Here is an 18,192-nt window from a genome sequence, read left to right on the forward strand (position 1 = left end):
AATTGAAAATAACTTGGCTTGGATCGGGCACACCTTAGTCTTCAGGGTGACATCTTTGCTCTTCAACACTTTAAAGAGGTCTTTTGCAGCAGAGTTACCCAATGCAATGCGTCTTTTGATTTCTTGACTGCTGCTTCCATGGCTGTTGATTGTGGATCCAAGTAAAATGACATCCTTGACAACTTCAATTTTTTCTCCATTTATCATGATGTTGCTCATTGGTCCAGTTGTGAGCATTTTTGTTTTCTTTTTATGTTGAGGTGTAATCCATACTGAAGGCTGTGGTCTTTGATCTTCATTAGTAAGTGCTTCAAGTCCTCTTCACTTTCAGCAAGCAAGGTTGTGTCATCTGCATAGCGCAGGTTCTTAATGAGTCTTCCTCCAATCCTGATGCCCTGTTCCTCTTCATATAGTCCAGCTTCTCGGATTATTTGCTCAGCATACAGATTGAATAGGTATGGTGAAAGAATATAACCCTGACACACACCTTTCCTGACTTTAAACCAATCAGTATCCCCTTGTTCTGTCCGAACAATTGCCTCTTGATCTATGTAAAGGTTCCTCATGAGCACAATTAAGTGTTCTGGAATTCCCATTCTTTGCAATGTTATCCATAATTTGTTATGATCTACACAGTCGAATGCCTTTGCATAGTCAATAAAACACAGGTAAACATCCTTCTGGTATTCTCTGCTTTCAGCCAGGATCCATCTGACATCAGCAGTGATATCCTTGGTTCCACGTCCTCTTCTGAAACCAGCCTGAATTTTCCGCAGTTCCCTGTTGATACACTCTTGCAGCCGGTTTTGAATGATCATCAGCAAAATTTTGCTTGTGTGTGATATTGTTCTAAAATTTCCACATTCAGGTGGATCATCTTTCTTGGGAATAGGCATAAATATGGATCTCTTCCAGTCAGTTGGCCAGGAAGCTGTCTTCCATATTTCTTAGCATACATGAGTGAGCACCTCCAGGGCTGCATCTGTTTGTTGAAACATCTCAACTGATACTCCATCAATTCCTGGAGCCTTGTTTTTTTGCCAATGCCCTCAGAGCAACTTGGACTTCTTCCTTCAGTACTATTGGCTCCTGATCATATGTCACCTCTTGAAATGATTGAACATTGACTAATTCTTTTTGGTATAATGACTCTGTGTATTCCTTCCATCTTCTTTTGATGCTTCTTGCATCGTTTAATATTTTCCCCATGGAATCCTTCATTATTGCAACTCGGGGCTTGAATTTTTTCTCCTGTTCTTTCAGCTTGAGAAACACCGAGTCTGTTCTTCCTTTTTGGTTTTCCACCTCCAGCTCTTTGCACATGTCATTACAATACTTAACTTTGTCTTTTTGAGCTGCCCTTTGAAATCTTCTGTTCAGTTCTTTTACTTCATCAATTCTTCCTTTTGCTTTAGCTGCTCAACGTTCGAGAGCAAGGTTCAGAGTCTCCTCTGACAGCCCTCTTGGTCTTTTGTTTTTTCCCTGTCTTTTTAATGACCTCTTGCTTTCTTCATATCTGAAGTCCTTGATGTCATTCCACAACTCGTCTGGTCTTCGGTCACTGGTGTTCAATGTGTCAAATCTATTCTTGAGATGGTCTCTAAATTCAGGTGGGATGTACTCAAGGTCATATTTTGGCTCTCATGGACTTGCTCTGATTTTCTTCGGTTTCAGCTTGAACTTGCATATGAGCAATTGATGGTCTGTTCCACAGTTGGCCCCTGGCCTTGTTCTGACTGATGATATTGAGCTTTTCCATCATCTCTTTCCACAGATGTAGTCAATTTGATTTCTGTGTGTTCCATTTTGCGAGGTCCATGTGTATAGTCTCTGTTTATGTTGGTGAAAGGAGGTATTTGCAATGAAGAAGTCGTCGGTCTTGCAAAATTCTATCATTCGAACTCCAGCATTGTTTCTATCACCAAGGCCATATTTTCTGACTACTGATCCTTCTTCTTCATTTCCAACTTTCTCATTCCACATGTGTACAAGTGATTATTTAAGTTGCTGTTTTACCATGGCGTGCCAGGAACTATTGGTGTTTCCTTTACCACAATAAATAGGGTTATTCACACCTTTAAATACAACCATATTACAGGGCCAATTCCAGATTCCCATTTTTCACTTTTGGAACCAATAATTATAAATGTTAAGGTTCAATCATGAAACTAGACCCACTATGAATTATGGGATAATGGATTTATTTTAGAAATTAGATTTCATATCATTGTGGGAACATCTTGGGAAGGGAAGATTTGAAATGGGGAGTTTGGAGTCTGAATTTTCAGCCATATCTTTGGGAGAGTTATGGAGGCAAAACAGATATCTGAAAAAGAGAAATTGGAGAGGAAGAAGTACATGGGCATGTGGAGGAGGGAGTCAGCGATGGTTCCAGGATGATGAGTAAGTTCCCAATGAAGGTGACCCGGTACATGGACAGGAACACCCCCAAAGAGAGAGGGCTGCAGCTTTGCATCTTCTAAGAGACTAAGGATGATAAATTCTGAAACCTGGTTTTGTGTAGCTATAGAGACTGCTGGGAAAGAGGAAAATTTCATTTATAGATCAACAAATTCAGAAGAATACAGATTCTACCTTCTCCTTGTTACTGTCACTTGTGAGCCATCCTTGTCTCTATCCCCAGCCCTTTTCCCCAAACAATCTTTTCTGGGGGAGTCTTATACAAATTCTCTGGGGGAAGTCTTCATTCATTGCAGAAATATTTTGAATACTAAATATGTACAAAATCCTATTCAAGGTATCAAGGAATAAACTTCAAGTTTATGACAAAAGATAAATGCATGCTCTGAAGGATGTTGCATTCCAGTGTGAGGGTGAGGCAATAGACTGTCGATAAATCAATAAAAATATTTTAGGTGGCTGTAACTATGCTTGCAAACCGTGGTGGTTTAGTGGTTAAGTGCCATGGCTGCTAACCAAAAAGTCAACAGTTGGAATCTAGCAGGTGCTCCTTGGAAACCATATGGGGCAGTTCTACACTGTCCTATACAGTCGCTATGAAATGGAATCAACTCGATGGCAATGGGTTTGGTTTTTTTTATAACTATGCTCAAGCAAAATTATGCCTGGTAGGTAGTAATGAGATACCCTTCGTCTCTCAACTGATGTGGTGTCAGAGGAATTTTAGTGCAAAGTAAAAATTTTCATCACTGTTCAGCAGTAACATGGACACCCTGCCTCATTCATTGTAATAAAAACCACGTGGGTGCAGGAATGAGGATCCCCTCTCCCTCTCAGCCAGAGTAGTATTAGCAAAGATAAAGGGGGAATCTGAACTCCCACATTCACCCAGCTAAAGAATGCCCTCTAGCTGTCAACAAAGGCCTAGTGGGGGAACTGGACTTTACCCCCACCTGGAAGTAACAGTGCAGCACCCTCATTCATTGAAAGGAGCGGTGTCGGAAGAAGTCTAAAACATAGTTCAGATAAAGTATTAAATCTTATAATATCCTAATGCCCAGGTTTCATAGTTCAGATCCTATAGTGAACATCCACAATAGCCAATTTGCCCCTTTCTCATTACACTTTTGTGCAAAATCCCTTAAAATAGACTAAATATCTAGTTGAGTAAACTTATGGCTTGCAGTGTCTGTCTCTTGCCTGATCCAGATCATCTTTACCAGTTGAATATTCACTGGGTGGACCCCCAGTGGGGGCAGTGATAGTGAAATGGTAGAATTCTCACTTTATGTGCAGAACACCCATACTGATCTCCAACCAATGCACCTGGTGTGCAGCCATCACTCTCTGTCAGTGGAGGCTTACATGTTGTTATGATGTTGAATAGGTCTCAGCAGAGCTTCCAGACTAAGTGGGACTAGGAAGAAGGGCCTGGTGAGCTACTTCTGAAAATCAACCAGTGAAAATTCAATGGATCACAATGGCCAGTCCCATTGTGCATGGGGTCAGGGATGACTCAACTGCAGCTAACAAAAACAGACCCCTGGTGGTTCCCCTTTGCTCTACTCATATTCCAGTGTGTCCTAATTGACCTTGGAGGGCTGCAGTCAGCATCCAGAAAACCTCTCCACTAAAAATAGAAGAGAAAGAGAAGTTTTATTATTGAATAAGCATTAAACCAGAATGTGATGTGTCACAGGCAATTCATTAAATAGACAGACAGAAGGAATTTTATCCTTTATATAGCTGAGTGTCTACAAGTCATTACATTCATGTTTAAGATGAAATTGCTACAGACATATGTATCAATGCTCATGATCATTAGCCATTAAAGAAATGCAAAATGAAGCTACGATGAGATACTGTCTCACCCCAAAAAGGCTGGCACTAATTCAAAAACAAAAAATAATAAATGTAGAAGAGGTTGTGGAGAGATTAGAACACTTACACACTGCAGGTGGGAAAGTAAAATGTTATAACCACTTTGGAAAATGATTTGGAGCTTCTTTAAGAAACTAGAAATAGAAGTACCATATGATCCAGCAATCCTACTTCTAGGAATATATCCTACAGAAATAAGAGTCATCACATGAATAGACATATGTGTACCCATATTCATTGCAGCACTGTTCACAATAACAAGAAGATGCAAATAACCTAGGTGCCCATCAACAGATGAATGGATAAATTATGGTACATACACACAATGTAATACTGTGAAATGATGAAGAACAGTGATGACTCCATGAAATATCTCACGACATGGATGAATCTGAAGGGCATTATGCTGAGTGAAATTAGTCAGTCACAAAAGGACAAATATTGTATGAGACCACTATTATAAGAACTCAAGAAAAAGTTTAAACACAGAAAAAAGCATTCTTTGATGGTTACCAGGGTGAGGAGGGAGGGGGAGAGGAACTCACTAACTAGATAGTAGACAAGAATTATTTTAGGTGAAGGGAAGGACAATACACAATACACGGGAAGCCAGCACAACTGGACCAAAGCAAAAGCTATGAAGTTTCCTGGACACATTCAAACACTTTGAGGGACAGAGTAGCTGGGCCTGGGGCCTGGAGACCATAATTTTGGAGGACATCTAGGTCAATTGGCATGACAAAGTTTATTAAGAAAGTGTTCTGCATCCCACTTTGGGGTCTGGGGTCTTAAAAGCTTGCGAGCAGCCATCTGAGATGCATTAATTGGTCCCATCCCACTTGGAGCAAAGGAGAATGAAGAAAACCAAAGACACAAGGAAAGTATTAGCCCAAGAGACTAACGGGCACATAAACCAGAGACTCCACCAGCCTAAGACCAGAAGAGCTAGATGGTGCCTGGCTACTACCAATTACCATCCTGACAGGGAACACAACAGAGTTCCAGATGGAGTGGGAGAAACTTGTGGAGCAGAACTCAAATTAAGGTAAAAACATCGGGCTTAATGGTCTGACAGAAACCAGAGGAATCCCTGAAATTATGGCCCCTGGATGCTCTGTTAACCCAGAACTGAAACCATTCCCAACGCCCACTCTTCAGACAAAGATTAGACAGGGCTGTAAAACAAAAAACAATACACGTGAGGAGTGTGCTTCTTAGTTCAACCAAATACACAAGAGCAAATGGGTGGCTCCTCTCTGGAGGCAGAATGAGAAGGCAGAAAGGGACAGGGACAGGGACTGGCTGAAAGAACACAGGTAACCCGGGGTGGAAAGAGGGAATGTGCTGTCACATTGTGGGGATTGCAACTAATGTCACAAAACAATGTGTGTATACATTTTTATATGAGAAATTAACTTGAGTTGTAAACTTTCACCTAAAGCGCAATAAAAAATGCAAATGTAACTGGAAAAAAAAAGGTGAAATTGCTAATTTTCCAGTATTTTTTTTTTTTTAACTCCAGATACCTAGTTATGCTAATCTCCTTCTAGGAAAATGGAAGGCAGAGATGTGATCTCTCTTGATGATTACATTTGAAAAGAGATGGCTCCCAGATCCTTGAGGAAACATCCTTGATTTACATTCTTTTCAGAGACAGAGAAAAAATTTACTATTACAAGCTATCTAAAGTGAATTTGAAGGAACAGACTTAATTCTCTCAATTTTCAGCAGAGAGAATTAAAATCTCTTATTTTCAATTTGTGTCTGTCCTTAGAGTGTGGATGTTAAAACGTCATATTACAGAAGCTAGAAAATATAGTTAATACAGGGAGGTCTTATGATTGAGAGCCAATACCAGGAGAGACAGATCAGATAATAAAGATGTTTTAGTGTACTCGGAATCCAGATTCTGGGGTGAGACCATCATTATGGACTCTGCAACACTATAGACACACCTTAAGAAAGTGGCCTCCTCCTGGGAGGAAGGAGTCCAATGGGATAAAAGACGTACATGGAGCTGCAAAGCTGTCTCCCAAGGGTCAAAACTGGCACAAGTTTGCAGTCTATTTTTCTCTCTTAGTTCAACTAAGCCTCTCAGGTAGTAGAAGGTTCAAAAAATACTTCATTAATGAGGCTCATGGGAATTCAGCCCCTAAACTCACAGAGATTGTAAATACTTCCTCTACACCCTCTCAAGTCCAGGTAATTAATCTCAGGTGATGAGAAAACACGACCATATCCTCCAGAAGTCTCATGAGCAATTCCACCTCCCTGCCCTCCCTTGAGATTGTGCTTCCAACTTCCTCAATTGTCAGAGGAAGAAACTGCATCAGTGAACTCAAGTGGTTCCCTTGATAATATCTGGGCCAGCAATACAGATAGCTTTTCTTCACAGGTACTAGGGAATATGGTATGGTGTGTGGGACTCACTTTATTTTTAGTAACTTTAGGGACATCACCAGGGAAAACAAGAAAGCTTAATAATGGAAAGTTCTGCCAAGTTAAAGTCCCTGATTTTTCCTTTGGAGGTTAGTGGAGGTTTCACAGAGAAGCTTATAATTGTGTTAAGCCTTGAAGGAGAAGTTGGAGTTTTTCCAGGTGGAGAAGGGGTAGGAGCACTCCAGGAAGAAGCAGCAGGGGAGTAAACATAGGTACTAATTAAACTGTGAGGTGTGCTTAGGAAATTACAAATAATATCTAATAACTGGAAAACAATGAGGGCAGGTGGTGAAATCTAAAACATCTACCTGGTCAGGTAGACAGCAACTATATAACTCAGAGCCTTACATTTTTGCTAGAGGATGGATAATTTTTTATTTTTATTGTGCTTTAGATAAAGGTTTACAGAGAAAATTAGTTTCTAATTAAACAGTTACTACGCATATTGTTTTGTGACATTGATTGCCAATTCCATGAAGTGTCAACAAGCTCCCCTTCTTGACCTTGGCTTTCCCATTTCCATCCATCTAGCTTTCTTGTCCGCTCCGGCCTTCTCGTCCTTGCCCCTGGGCTGGTGTGCCCGTTTAGACTCGTATACGTGGTTGAGCTATGCGTATTATTGTTTGTTTTATGGGCCTGTCTAATCTCTGCATGAAGGGTGAACCTGAGGAGTGACTTCAGTACTGAGTTAAAAGGATGTCCAAATTTACTGCTGTGACAGAGACTGGAGAAACCCCAGTTTGGTCTTTTTTGTGAGTTTGAATTTTGTTCTACTTTTTTCTCCAGCTCTGTCCAGGACCCTCTATTGCGATCTCTGTCAGAGCCGTTGGTGGTGGTAGCTGGGCACCACGTACTTGTGCTGGACTCAGTCTAGAGGAGGCTGTGGTAGTTGTGGTCCATTTCCATCAGTCCTTTAGACTGATCTTTCCCTTGTGTCTTTGGTTTTCTTCATTCTCCCTTGCTCCAGATGGGGTGGTACCAGTGGAATATCTTAGATGGCCACTCACAAGCTTTTAAGAACGCAGACACTACTCACCAAAGTAGGACGTAGAACATTTCCTTTATAAACTGTTATAACAATTGAGCTATATGTTCCCCGAGACCATGGTCTCCAGTCTTCAGCCCAGTAATTTGGTCCCTTAGGGAGTTTGGAAGTGTTTATGAAGCTTCTGTGACTTTGTCTTGGTCAAGTTGTGCTGACTTCTCCAGGATTGATAATTAATTTCCAAATTAGTGGAGAGTTAGTGCAGAGTTTATGGCAGAGGATGTCTACAATCAGGGTCACCCTGTAGAAAGGTCACCCCGGTCAATGTGAGGAATAGGCTATTGCTGCTGTCAAAGCCAGAGAGTTAATAAGAAATGGAAATGGCACAGAGAAAGTGGGGGGTGCAGAGGTGGGGGAATAAATCTGTGAGGAGTTGAAACATAACGTATCAAAAAATTTGCTGTTTAATACTAGGCATATGCTGAATATTTTATATTCATTATTTTATTTAAATCTTTTAATAACTCTGTAAAGTTGGTATCATTATTCTCATTTTTAGGGATTAAAAATGTGGGACTTTCAGCAGTGATATTGCTTGTCCAAGGCTTGTAGTGGAGTCTGGAATCAAGCTCAGAACTCACTGTGTCTGTGACTTTTGCATTTGATTAGTATTTTACGTTTTAATAAACTTTAATATTGGAACAGTTTTAAATTTACTGAAAAACTGTGAAGATGGTAGAGACAGTTTCCATAAGACCACACCCAGCTTTCCCTATTACTAATAGCTACCCCCCAGAATGATGGAATTTACCCCCCAGATTCCATCATTACATTTAGTGGGCATCTCTCTTTGTGCTCCGCTTTGCTGTGACAGATTCTCAGACTTTTCTTGTTTTTGATGACTTTGATAATTTTGAGGAGTACTGGTCAGGTATTTTATAAAATATCCTTCCATTGGGATTTGTCTGATGTTTTTCTCATGATTAGACTAGGGTTGTATGTTTGGGAAGAAGACGACTATCTTAGTCATCTAGTGCTGCCATAACAGAAGTACCACAAGTGTATGGCTTTAACAAAGAGAAATTTATTTCCTCACAGCAAAGTAGGCTAAAAGTCCAAATTCAAGGCATCAGCTCCAGGGGAAGGCTTAATCTCCCTGTAGTTTCTGGAAGAATGTTCTTGTCCTCAGTCTTCCCATGGTCGAGGAGTTTCTCAGGAACAGGGACCCCAGGTCCAAAGGATGCACTCTGCTTTTGGTGCTGCTTTCTTGGTGGCTTGAGTTCCCCACTCTCTGCTTGCTTCCCTTTCTTTTTATCTCTTGAGAGATAACAGGTGGTGCAGGCCACACCCCAGGGAAACTCCCTTTGCCTTGGATCTGGGAGGTGACTTGAGTGAGGGTGGTGTTACAATCCCACCCAAAAACTCTCAACAAAAAATTACAATCACAAAATGGAGGACACAGGGAATCATAGCCTAACCAAGTTGATACACATATATTTTGGGAGACATAATTCAATCTATGACAACCACAAAGGAAGTACCATTTTCATCACATCATAACAAGGATGCATACAATCAACCTGACCTATAACTGTTGAAGCTGGCCTTGATAGCCAGGCTGAGAAAGTGTTTGGCAGGTCTCTACCCTGTAAAGTTATTATTTTCCCTCCTTCCCATGCTGTAAAAAAGTCACTTTGTGCAGCCCACACTAGAGGAGTGGGGAGTTATGCTCCACATTCTTGAGGGAAGAATATCTACATAAATTATGGAAATTCTGCAGAAGAGATTTCTCCTGATTCACTTATTTATTCAATTATATATGTACACAAACATACATATATGTGCATACATACATGCATGTCTGCATATACGTATGTATGTATGTACATATGTATGTATGTTGTTGTTGTTAGGTGCCATCGAGTTGGTTCCAACTCATAGGGACCCTATGCACAACAGAACGAAACACTGCCTGGTCCTGAGCCATCCTTACAATCGGTGTTATGCTTGAGCTCATTGCTGCAACCACTGTGTCAATCCACCTTGTTGAGGGTCTTCCTCTTTTCCGCTGACCCTGTACTCTGCCAAGCATGATGTCCTTCTCCAGGGACTGATCCCTCCTGACAACATGTCCAAAGTATGTAAGACACAGTCTCACCATCCTTGCTTCTAAGGAGCATTCTGGTTGTACTTCTCCTAAGACAGATTTGTTCGTTCTTTTCGCAGTTCACGGTATATTCAATATTCTTCACCAACACCACAATTCAAAGGAGTCAATTCTTCTTCGGTCTTCCTTATTCATTGTCCAGCTTTCACATGCATATGATGTGATCGAAAATACCATGGCTTGGGTCAGGCACACCTTAGTCTTCAGGGTGACATCTTTGCTCTTCAACACTTTAAAGAGGTTCTTTGCAGCAGAGTTACCCAATGCAATGCATCTTTTGATTTCTTGACTGCTGCTTCCAGGGCTATTGATTGTGGATCCAAGTTAAAATGAAATCCTTGACAAATTCAGTCTTTTCTCCGTTTATCATGGTGTTTCTCATTGGTCCAGTTGTGAGGATTTTTGTTTTCTTTATGTTGAGGTGTAATCCATACTGAAGGCTGTGGTCTTTGATCTTCATTAGTAAGTGCTTCAAGTCCTCTTCACATTCAGGAAGCAAGGTTGTGCCATCTGCATAATGCAGGTTCTTAATGAGTCTTCCTCCAATCTTAATGCCCCGTTCTTCTTCATATAGTCCAGCTTTTCGCATTATTTGTTCTGCATACAGATTGAATAGGTATGGTGAAAGAATATAACCCTGACACACACCTTTCCTGACTTCAAACCAATCAGTATCCCCTTGTTCTGTCCGAACAACTGCCTCTTGATCTTTGTAAAGGTTCCTCATGAGCACTATTAAGTGTTCTGGGATTCCCATTCTTTGCAATGTTATCCATAATTTGTTATGGTCTACACAGTCGAATGCCTTTGCATAGTCAATAAAACACAGGTAAACACCCTTCTGGTATTCTCTGCTTTCAGCCAGGATCCATCTGACATCAGCAATGATATCCCGGGTTCCACGTCCTCTTCTGAAACTGGCCTGAAGTTCTGGCAGTTCCATGTCAATATACTGCTGCAGCAGTTTTTGAATGATCTTCAGCAAAATTTTGCTTGCGTGTAATATTAATGGTATTGTTGTATAATTTTCACATTTGGTTGGATCACCTTTCTTGGGAATAGGCATAAATATGGATCTCTTCCAGTCAGTTGGCCAGGAAGCTGTCTTCCATATTAATACAACTATTATTCAAATTTACACACCGACCGCTAGAGCCAAAGATGAAGAAATAGACGATTTTTTTAGCTGCTGCATTCTGAAATTGATCAACCATGCAATCAAGATTCATTGATAATTACTGGCAATTGGAATGGGAAAGTTGGAAACAAAGAAGAAGGATCAGTAGTTGAAAAATATGGCCTTGGTGATAGAAACAATGCTGGAGATCGAATGATAGAATTTTTGCAAGACCATTGACTTCTTTATTGCCAATAATTTCTCACACCAACATAAACGGCGACTATACATGTGGACCTCACCGGATGGAACACACAGAAATCAAATTGACTACATCTGTGGAAAGAGATGATGGAAAAGCTCAATATCATCAGTCAGAACAAGGCCAGGGGCCAACTGTGGAACAGACCATCAATTGCTCATATGCAAGTTCAAGCTGAAACCGAAGAAAATCAGAGCAAGTCCATGAGAGCCAAAATATGACCTTGAGTACATCCCACCTGAATTTAGAGACCATCTGAAGACTAGATTTGACACATTGAACACTATTGGCTGAAGACCAGACGAGTTGTGGAATGATATCAAGAACACCATACATGAAGAAAGCAAGAGGTCATTGAAAAGACAGGAAAGAAAGAAGAGACCATGATGGATGTCAGAGGAGACTCTGAAACTTGCTCTCGAACGTTGAGCAGCTAAAGCAAAAGGGAGAATTGATGAAGTAAAAGAACTGAACAGAAGATTTCAAAGGGCCTCTCGAGAAGACAAAGTAATGTATTATAACGACACGTGCAAAAAGCTGGAGGTGGAAAACCAAGAGGGAAGAACAGGCTCGGTGTTTCTCGAGCTGAAAGAATGGAAGAAAAAGTTCAAGCCTCGAGTTGCAATAGTGAAAGATTCCATGGGGAAAATATTAAATGATGCAGGAAGCATCAAAAGAAGATGGAAAGAATACACAGAGTCATTATACCAAAAAGAATTAGTCAATGTCCAATCATTTCAAGAGGTGGCATATGATCAGGAACCGATGATACTGAAGAAAGAAGTCCAAGTTGCTCTGAAGGCATTGGTGAAAAACAAGGCTCCAGCAATCGATGGAATATAAATTGAGATATTTTAACAAACAGATGCAGTGCTGGAGGTGCTCACTCGTATGTACGTATGTGTGTGTGTGTCTGTGTATGTATATATATATATATACACACACACCCAGCCTGTTGCTGTCGAGTCGATTCTGACTCATAGCAACCCTATAGGACAGAGTAGAATTGCCCTATAGGGTTTCTAAGGAGCAGCTGGTGGATTTGAACTACCAAACTTTTGGTTAGCAGCCTGGGCTGTTTAACCACTGTGTCACCAGGAAAAATCTGTCTTGGAAGAAATACACCCAGAATGTGCTTTAGAAGCAAGATTGGTGAGACTTCATCTCACATACTTTGGGAATGTTGTCAGGAGGTATCAGTTCTTCAGGAAGGACATCATGCTTAGTACAGGATCAGTGAAAACGAGGAAGACTCTCAACAAGATGGCTTGACATAGTGACCACAACAATGGGCTCCAGCATAGCAATGATGATGAAGATGGTGCAGGACTGGGCTTTGTTTTGTTCTGCTGTGCATAGGGTCACTATGAGTAGGAACTGACTTGACGGTACCTAACAACACCAATATATATCCATACCAACATAGTCGATAAGGGCTTGGAACCAGTTCATTTTGGTTTAACTCCCTGCGAGAATTTGCATTTCTACCCCCAGATATACTGAATCAGAATCTAGGTTTTAACAAGATCCCCAGGTGATTCTTATGTATCCCCAGATGATTCTTATGTAAACTTAAGAATCATCCTGGGGATCTGGTTAAAATGTAGATTCTCATTCAGTACATTTTGGTTGGAAATGCAAACTTTCAGTAGGGAGTAGAACTAAAATGGACCGTTTCGAAGCCCTGCCCCAAACTCAATGATCTATATCTATCTATACCTATACCTATCTATATATATCTGTGTGAAGCTATTGATATTTATTTTATACTTTGGGTTCCAATCCAGTATTAATTTACTTATGCAGTTGCTCAAAGAGTCCCATCTTTGGCCATTAGGAACTCTTTGAGTTGGCTCCTATGTCCTTTTGACATATCTATATCATCATGGGATTTTTTGGACACTGTATCACTTTTTACACTACAAGCTGCTCCAGACTCATCAGACCTAGATCCATCATTTCTTCAAAGAGCTGCGATTCCTTTTATTGGAGAATGGTATTAGAAAACAAGGTATGAGCTCCAGGTGTGCTTATTGCTATAGCACCTGTATGCCCTCTCAGCTGACAGAGCAAGCAAACATATGTGTGTATACTCATCTGTTTATATACACATATCTATAAACATTTCTGTATGTGACCATCTGAATCTATATTAACCTAAACATGAGTTCATACTCGTGTTTCTAACTCTATTTCTACATAGATAATTCTAGGCTCCTCCTTGCTTATCTGTATATTCCCACACCAAAAGTGAGAAACCTGGTTCCCACCATATGCCATACATTTATTTAATTATTCAATTTCAGTGTACGTGTATAGAAGTATCAGAATTGTTAATCCATACCTTGTGGAATACAACTTTATCAGCTTATATACATTTTCTATTGCCTTTCATTTTAAACACTCTACTCATTTATAAAATTACTTGGTTCATACCTTTTTACCTGACTCCCTTTGGTGAGGTGGGTTCACACACTTATAATGCATTTATATTGTTTTGTCATATTATACTTTCCATCCTTGGATTCCCTTGATCTCCTAGTTTTTTGTTTTTGTTTTTACTTACATACACTAAGCTTCAGCCTTTGTTCTGCAAAGTTCAATGGGTTTTGCCAATGCACTGTATGTCATCTGTCCAAAATTAACAGTGTCATACACAATAGTTTTACCACTCTAAAAATTCCCTATGCTCCCTCTGTTCAATCCTCTCTTCCCTCACCCAAACCCCTGGCAACCACTGATTTTCATTGTCTCTCTAGTTTTGTTTTTCCATGATGTTGTAGAATTAGAATCATATAATATGCAGCCTTTTTTTGCTAAATTAGGCTGGCTTATTGCTAAATTAGACTGGCTTGTTTAATTTAGCAATAAGTATTTAAGATTCATTCACGTATTTTTTGCTCTGACAACTCATTTCTCTTTATACCTGGAACGATATTCCATTGTATAAATGTATCACAGTTTATCCATTCTCTTGTTGAAGGATATCTTCTTGGTTACTTCTAGTTTTTGGCAATGATGAATAAAACTTCTATAAATATTCACCTTCAGGTTTTTGTGTGGATATATGTTTTCAAATCAGTTGGTTAAATATTGATGGATCATATGGTAAGATTATGTTTAGTTTTATAAAAAACTGTCTTCCAAAGTGGCAGTATACATGTTAGTTTAACAGTTTTGCACTTCCACCAGCAAAGAATGAGGGCTTATATTACTCTACCACATCCTCACCAACAATTGGTAATGTCAGTTTTTTGTTTTTAATTTTAGTCGTTCTAATAGGTATATGGTGATATATCATCGTTTTAATTTGTGATCCTTGAATGACTAAGGATGTTGAGTATCTTTTCATACGTGAATTTGCCATCTGTATATCTTCTTGGGTGGAGTCTGTTCAAATCTTTTGCTCATATTTTAGTTAAGTCGTTTGCTCACTTATTGTTGAGTTTTGAGTTCTTTATTTTGTATGCAAGTCCTTTATCAGACACATGTTTTGCAAATACTTTCTCCCATGCTGTGGCTCATCTTTCTGGTTCTCTTAACAGTGTCTTGCACAGAGCAGAAGAATTTTTTTAATGTTAATAAAGCCCACTTATCAATTTTTTTCTTCACGTATCGTGCCTTTGGTGTTGTACCTAGAAACTCATCACCAAACTCAAGATCACCTGAATTTTCTCCTATGGTTTTACTAAGAGTTGTATAGTTTTAAGTTTTACCGTTTGGTCTAAGATTCATTTTGAGTTAATTTTTGTGACTTATGTAAAATGTGTCTAAGTTTATTAATTTTCTTTATGAATGCCCAATTGTTTGGATGTATGGCATTGTTGAAAAAACTCTTCTTTCTCCATCCAATTGCCTTTGCTCCTTTGTCAAAGATCAATTGACTATATTTGTGTAGATCTATTTCTGGGCTGTCTACTCTCTTCCATTGATCTGTCTGCTTTGGCCAGTACTACACTGTTCTGATTACTATAGCTTTACAGTGAGTTTTGAAATCAGGTAGTATGAGTCTTCCAGCTTTGTTCTTCTTTAATATTGTGCTACCTACTTTAGGGGTTTTATCTTTCCATATTAACTTTATAATGAGTTTGTGGGTATTTATGAAATAGCCTGCTGGGATTTTTATTTGGGTTACATTGAATGTATAGATCAAATTGAGAAGAATTGATCTCTTAACTACAATTAGTCTTCAGACCCACAAACATGGACTATCTCTGCATTTATTTAGCTCTTCTTGATTTCTTTCAGCAGAGTTTTGTTCTTTCCACATATTTTAGACTTATAACTAAGTATTTTATTTAGGGGGTACTTTATTTTCTTTTTTATTATAAACAGCATAAACAGCATTTTAAAAAATTCAAATTCCAATTGTTTATATATAGTAAAGCAATCACATTTACATATTTCTCTTGTATCCTGAGAGCTTACTATACTTTTTTATTAATTCCAAAAGCTTTTTGTTGAATTTATTAGATTTTATAAGTAGACAATCATGTCACCTGTGAACAAAGACAGTTTTATTTCTTAATGTACACAGCTTATTTTCTTTTTATGTTTTATTGAACTAGCTAGGACTTCTCGTATGATGTTGAATACGAGTGATGAGAGAGAACGTCCCTATCTTGCTCCTGATCTTGGAGAAAACATCAGGTTTCTCACCATTAAATATGATATGATATCAGCTGCACTTTTTTTTTTTTAATAGATGTTCTTTGTCAAGTTGAGCAAGTTCTCTTCTATTCCTAGTTTGCTGAGAGTTTTTTTTTTTTTTAAATCATGAATGGGTATTATATTTTGTCATGTGCTTTTTCTGTATCAGTTGATAAGATACTATGAATTTTCTTCTTTTCCTGCTGGTGTGGTGGGTTACACTGATTGATTTTTGACTATTACACCAACATGCATACATAGAATTAATCCCACTTAGTCATAGTGTATAATCTTTTCATACACATCGGATGTGGTTTGTTAGGATTTTGTTTAGGATTTTTGTGTCTTTGTTCATGAGTATCTTTGTTCATTGGTCTGTAATTTTCCTTTCATGTAATGTTTTTATCTAGGTTTGCTAATAGTGTAATGCTGGTCTCATAGAGTGAATTAGGAAGTATTTCCTATGTTTCAATATTCTGGAAGAGATTGTACAGAATTAGTATTATTTCTTTCTTAAATATTTTGTAGACTTCACATGCACTTCACTAATATTTTTAAAAATAGCTGTTATGTCTACCAAAACATTTCCCAAACTCTTGGGATTTTGAAAAAAGGAATTGGAAATCTTTTGTTTTAATTCTTTGTCAATTTTTCTATAGATATTTTCACTTTTATTGATGTATATTTTAAGTTATCTTCATGGAATTAGGCTGTATATCCTTTTATGTCATAAAAGTTGAAAATATTTAGTTAGGTAATTCCATGATTAAATTTTCTGGGCAACATGGAGACGTAACTAGAGACTATAATGTTGCCAGCACCCAAGGAAATTGATTCTCCATTACACCTTTTCTAAATTCTATGCAGGCTTTTATCTATTTTTCTCCCTTTATGTCTATTTCATTCCTCTCTCCCTCTATGTATATGGCTTTTTCTCCCTGTCCATGCTCATGGGAGACGATCACCAAATCAATCCCTGCCCCAGAGCTGTCAGGTCCTTGAGATTACTGCAGCCATGACAAACTACCCACAATCTCTGAATTTCATATCTAAATCCTCAGAGAAGAACAGAGTTTATTGGTTTATCTTGTAGGGTGTCCTCTGCTGGCCCAATCTGATTCTGAAGTATGCAATACTGCAATCATGGTTCTCTCTGTCTCTGTCTCTTTCTCTCTCTTTGTGTGTGGAGGGGGAAGGGATAGGGAAACTTATCAGTGAAGAAGACAGTGGTTAATCTGATATCCCAAGCTGAAGCTGTCTTCTGCAATCCAAAATACAGGATTTAAAGGACATGGAATTTGAAGAGGAGAAAGTATAGCTTATGAAGGGATAAATTATGTTTAACTTATATACATTATCTATAAAATATACAATAATATACAAATATAAATAACAGCAACTGAACTGTGGGCTCCCAAGTCTTAGGGCTTTCCACAGCAGCAGGATGTTGTGGCCTCCTGTTACCTCTCTGATCTTACCTCCAAAATCTACCCCCATTGTGTTACCCTAGCCAGTGACACCATCCTCCTTGCTGTTCCATCATGATGTCAGGCATGGTCTTGTCTTGGGAACATTGCAGTGGCTATTTCTCTGCCCTGAATGCTCTTCTCATTGATATCTTCTTGGCTTACATCCTCACTGTCTTCATACTTTCTTCCTAATAGCCACTTACCGGAGGTAACTATACAAAAGAAGGATTTCCTCTTCACTGTATAATGTCCATATCCTGCATTATTTTACTTAACTTGAAAATCATTTATTGATTTATTGATATTATATTGCCCCTAAACACGCATATAAACCTGAAACCAAAACCGTTGCAGTTGAGTCAAGTCCAACTCATAGAGGACACAGTAGAACTACCCCATAGGGTTTCCCAGAAGTGGCTGGTGGATTTGTACTGCTGATCTTTTGGTTAGCAGCTGAGCTCTTAACCACTGAGCCACCAGGGCTCCAAAAACACATATACCATAGAATAAAACTTAAGGATAAATAATTTTTAAATTAATTTCATGACTGTTTCCCAGTGACTTCAAAAAACCTTGGCACAAAAATAATTGGTCAAGAATAATTATTGAATGAACAAAAGAAATTCTCAGGGAATTTGTAGAGGAAAACGTTAACTAGGGAAAAATTTGGGATTAGACGCAAGATCAGCTAGTCAGTTTCAAGATCAAGAAGAAGATGGAGCCTTTGGGATTCCCTGAAATATTTAGCTATAGGGCACTAGATCTGTAGTGACCCTCAAGAACAGAGTAAAACTGCCGTAT

The sequence above is a fragment of the Loxodonta africana genome, chromosome 3 (assembly GCF_030014295.1).
Source record: "Loxodonta africana isolate mLoxAfr1 chromosome 3, mLoxAfr1.hap2, whole genome shotgun sequence".
Lineage (NCBI taxonomy): Eukaryota > Metazoa > Chordata > Mammalia > Proboscidea > Elephantidae > Loxodonta > Loxodonta africana.